The sequence below is a fragment of the Sorex fumeus genome, unplaced genomic scaffold (assembly GCF_029834395.1).
Source record: "Sorex fumeus unplaced genomic scaffold, SorFum_2.1 ptg000063l, whole genome shotgun sequence".
NCBI lineage: Eukaryota > Metazoa > Chordata > Mammalia > Eulipotyphla > Soricidae > Sorex > Sorex fumeus.
In genome coordinates, this window is record NW_026606120.1 from 4,630,042 (window position 1) to 4,635,540 (window position 5,499).

Below are 5,499 nucleotides of genomic sequence, written 5' to 3' on the forward strand. Positions count from 1 at the left end.
AAGTTGTTCATGATTGGGTTTCAGTCATATAATGTTCCAACACTGGTCCCTTAACCAGTGTACATTTCCCTCTACCAGTGTCCCTAGTTTCTCTCCTGCCCCCTGCTCTGGTCCCTTTAATATTTTGGTTTGTTTTTTGTTTCGGGGTCCTACCCGGTGATACTAAGGGGTTACTCCTGGCTCTGCACTCAGGAGTTAACTCCTGCAAGTACTTGGGGGACCATAAGGGATGCTAGAGATTGAACCCAGGACTGTTGCATGCAAAGCAAATGCCATACTTGCTGTACTAACTCTCTGGCTGTAAGCCTGAATCATATTGATGTAGGCAGGCAGGCAGATAGGGAAGGCCCCCTCCCAAGGCAATGGCAGTAAATTAGATTAGATTGACATTAGATGACAGTAGCAGAGATAGAGACGAATTAAGGGCCTGAAAGAGACTCATCAGAAACTCCAAAGCTGTTCCTTTGACACCTGACCAATCCCTATCTCTGTCAGAAAACTCTAAACTAAGGCATCCTTAAGAATACGCATATAGAAACCTGTCTTTTTTTTTTTTTTCTTTTTGGGTCACACCTGGCGATACACAGGGGCTACTCCTGGCTCTGCACTCAGGAGTTACTCCTGGCGGTGCTCAGGGGACCATATGGGATGCTGGGAATCGAACCCGGGTCAGCCACGTGCAAGGCAAACACCCTACCCATTGTGCTATCTCTCCAGTCCCAAACCAGTCTTTTTTTTAAATTTTATTTTTATTTTATTGATTCACCATGAGATATAGTTACAAGCTTTCATGTTTGAGTTACAGTCACACAATGATCAAACACTCATCTCTCCACCAGTGCACATTCCCCACCACCAATACCCTGGTATACCCCCACTTTTCCCACCCTCCCACTGCCTCCATGGAAGACAGTGTTCCCCATACCCTCTCTCTACTTTTCGGCATTATGGTTTGCATTGCAGATACTGAGAGGTTATCGTGTTTGGTCCTTTATCTACTTTCGTCACACATCTCCCATCCCGACTGATTCCTCCCATTATTTCCTTAGTGATCCCTTCTCTATTCCAGCTGCCTTCTCTCTGCCTGCTCCTGAGGCAGACTTCCAACTATTGAGCAATAAAAACCAGTCTTAAAAGTCATTTCAAGGCTTCTCCACCTTTGGGGAAACCTGCACTCTCCCCTGAGTGCGTTTCTCTCTCTCTCTCTCTCTCTCTCTCTCTCTCTCTCTCTCTCTCTCTCTCTCTCTTCCCCTTCAAAACTTCCAAATAAAATCTTGGGCAAGGCCTGGGACTGGTCTTTCCTGCAAAGAGCAAATCCTCAGCCTAGCCTGAGTTTGTGGCTCCCGGAGAAATTGGGTGGTGGGGATCAACTCCCTTGCCTGGGAGACCAACTGGGCTTCAGGTGCGGCCTGATGGCCACCTGGTGGGGCTGGCAGGGCTCAAGCCTGTGCTGAGCAGGGCCTCATCACAGACTTTATCAGTCCTAATCTTCCCAGCGGGACTCAGGTGGCGGAGGTGGATAAGGAGAAAGTGGCCATCTTCCTCCTCCCTGCTTCACACAAGTCTCCAGTGGGGCCCAACAACATCAATATGTTGACACTCATCTCCAAAGAGGCACCAAGTAACCGACCACACAAATTGTCCTCAGCAAGCCTTCAGCATTGGTCATACCAGACCAGGCAGGATGGGTACAGAAAGAAGTGTGTTGGCAGTGATGACAGACTTGAGGCTATAGATGGCCCAAAGGACTGACTCCCACCAGCCATGGCTATGTCTCTGCTGTTCCAGTTGCCAGAATGAGACCATACTGGACATTGTAGCGCCATTCAATTTGTCATTCCACTCCAGTGAGCAGTCACATTGACTCCAGTGAGCCTCTTCCACGGAAGGAGCCCTGAGGTCCATCTTCACAAAAATGGGTGCCTATTCCAAATTCGTGTTTTCCTTTCTGTTCGCAGAACTACAGCAGCAACATTAATTGGGAAATCTTGAGATGCCATAATGTTTGGGGGGGTCACAGTTCACAATGAAGGAGGTGCAGATGGGACATTAGCTGGTTCGGGCTGTTCTTACACACTATTCACTATCTATCTGGAGGCTGCCAGCCAAAGAAGCATCAGACACTTTTTTTTTTAATTGAATCCACCATGAGATACGGTTACAAAGCTTTCATGTTTGAGTTTCAGTCATGCAGTGATCAAACACCCATCCCTCCTCCGGTGCACATTTTCCACCACTAATGTCCCCAGTGTACTGGAGGATAGTACAGCGGGTGGGACGTTTGCCTTGCATGCAGCCGACCCAAGTTTGATTCTTTTGTCCCTCACGGAGAGTCCGGCAAGCTACTGAGAGTATCCTGCCTGCATGGCAGAGCCTGGCAAGCTACCTGTGGCGTATTCTATATGTCAAAAACAGTAACAAGTCTTATAATGGAGATGTTACTGGTGCCCACTTGAGCAAATTGATGAACAACAGTGCTACAGTGCTAATGTCCCCAGTATCCCCCACCCCCATCCCAACCCTCCCCCTGCCTCTATGGCAGACAATTTCCCCCATACTCTCTCTCTACTTTTGGGCATTATGGTTTGCAATATAGATATTGAGAGGCTGTCATGTTTGGTCCTTTATCTACTTTCAGCACACACCTCCCATCCCAAATGATCCCTCCAGCCATCCTTGACTTAGTGATCCCTTCTCCCCCAGCTCCTGAGGCAGGCTTCCAACTATGGCAATATTCCTGCCCTTGTGTCTATTCTCCTGGGGTGTCAGTCTCATATTATGTTATTTTCTATTCCACAAATGAGTGCAGTCATTCTATATCTGTCGCTCTCTTTCTGGCTTATTTCACTTAGCATTATACTCTCCATGACCATCCACTTATAAGCAAATTTAATTATTTTATTTTTCCTAATAGCTGCATAGTATTCTATTGCGTAGATGTACCAAAGTTTGTTTAACCAGTCATCTGTTCTCGGGCACTTGGGTTGTTTCCAGATTCTGGCTATTGTGAACAGTGCTGCAATGAACATACAGGTGCAGATGTCATTTCTACTGTGCTTTTTTTGCACCCTTGGGATATATTCCCAGAAGTGGCATTGCTGGGTCATACAGAGGTTCAATTTCTAGTTTTTTTTTTTTTACGGAATGCCCATATTTTTTTCCAAAAAGGCTGGAGCAGTCGGCATTCCCACCAACAATGAGAGTTGCTTTCTCCCCACATCCGCACCAGCACTGGTTGTTTTTGTTCTTTTTGATCTTTTTGACCAGTCTCTGTAGTCAAACAGGTCTTCTGAAAGTGCCACTGAAGCAATTTAGGGAAATGTTCCGATGATGGGGTCACGTCTACAGGACTCTGATTGAGTTAGCAATGTTCTGACAGTCTGTTAGGAAGACTTCCAGAGTGAGGCACTGTAGTGCTGCAGAGGGCTGGCGTCAGCAGAAACAGATTGTTCTACTGCGTTGCTCTGCAGCAAGGACTCACCCAGGGAGCAGCCCCTGCTAAGCCCCTGGGACACACTTGTGACTTGCTGGGAGGAAAAATGGGGAGACGAGCTTGACCACACAGCTTTACAGACTGAAGAACTTTCATCGGTATCCCGTTTCGCACACAGTTGTCTAACAAGATCGCCCGTGTAACTCAGGGGACCATATTAAAGCTGTCACAGCAGTCCTCCATTAAGATTAACCAAGGATATTAGAAATCAACTTCCTTTATCATTAACTGAAAATGTTAGAAATTAGCCAGGTGGCTCCTTTTTCTCCTTTTTTGGGAGGTTATACTCAGCAATGCAAGGGGATTCTGGGTTTAGTTTTTTTTTTTTTCCTGCAGGGGTGGGGGTGGGTCACTCCGGGTGGTGCTCAGGGGCTAATTAATTAATTAATGCAGTGCTGGGGATTAAACCCCAGGGCTCTAATGCAAAAACATGCGTTCCAGCCCTTTGAGTGATCCCCCGCCTCAGGTGGCCCCTTTTCCTGTTACATAGCGATTTGGTATTCTTTCTTTCAGTCCACTCAAACTACTTAGATAACTGAGAACAAATCTCAATTTTGAAAGGGGAGCATCACTCATCACTACTGGCTTCCTCCTCAAGTCTAGGTCGTCCATGACACTCTAAACAGCCTCAGAAATAAAGTTCTCTTCTCCTAGCAGCTGAGTTTTTATCAGAGTGGTGACAGTTTCCTTTGAAGCTAGTAGGAAGCATGCCTGGGCTCAGGACCAAGTGGGGAAGCAGCTTAACTCCCCTTACTCTCACTTTTAGTTATCCACTCAGGGATTGATTTTGCATCTTCTCTCTCCCCAATTCTGGGTTCTTCAGGAGTGGGGGTCTTGCTTCCTTAAGTGGCGGGGAGGGGGCACTCCTACAAGGGGAATTCAACAAGGGTCCCTTTGACATGTCCATTACAATTGTCCTTAGGGATATTGATCTCCACATGTCCAGAAAATGGCACGTGAGATGAGTAGTAACTGGCCCACAAGGGGGTGGTGTGGCAGTGTGGGGTTGTTTCACAGGACTGGGCAAGAGGGACCGAGGGAATGGATTCAGCCTGGCTGAGTCACCCTACTCCCCATGTGACACTGTGAATGGACACAGCAACTGAGAGAAGTTTCGGGACTCAGGCCCCTTTAGGTCACAGTGCCAGGGAAGCCACAGGATCCCTCTCCTGCAGAGACCCTTGCTTCCCAGGGACTGTTCCCAATCAATAGCTGTTCACAGAGGGACACAAGCAGGCCATTCCAGGGATAAGGGGCTTCCCCGAGGGCAGACTGTGACAAGGATTCCTATGGCAATGCTCAGCCTCACATAGATCATTATCTGATCTAGAAGGTCAGTAAAACTTCTCTCCTGAACATCATTTGGGATCAGACCTGTCCCATATTCTGTTGGCTTCTGCAGTGTTTTCTGGTCCCCATGGTATCATCTGCAAGGTGCTTTTACAAAAATAATGCTGAGCACTATTCATAATAGTCAGAATCTGGAAACAACCTGAGTGCCCGAGAACAGACAAATGGGTAAAGAAACTATGGTACATCCATACAATGGAATACTATGCAGCTGTTAGGAAAAATGGAGTCATGAAATTTTCCTATAAAAGGATGAGCATGGAGAGTATTATGCTGAGTGAAATGAATCAGAAAGAGAGGGACTGATATAGAATGACTACATTCATCTGTGGTATATACAAAAATATATATAGCAGAAGACTAATATTCATGGTCAGGGAAAACAGGGGCTAGGAGGACTGGTCAATATTTGGAATCAACCACAAGTGTGTGTGGGACAGAGGGTAAGTAAGATAGAGAAGGGATCAGTATGAAAATAATAGCTGGAAATAATTAGGCTGGACAAGAACTGAGTGTTAGAAGTTGGTAAAGGGATAAACCTGATAATCTTTTAGTATCTGTATTGCAAACCAAAATGCCTAAAAGGTGGGGGGGAGAGAGAGAGACAGAGAGAGAGAAGAAAAGTGCCTGCCATAGAGGCAGGCTGGGGATGGGGA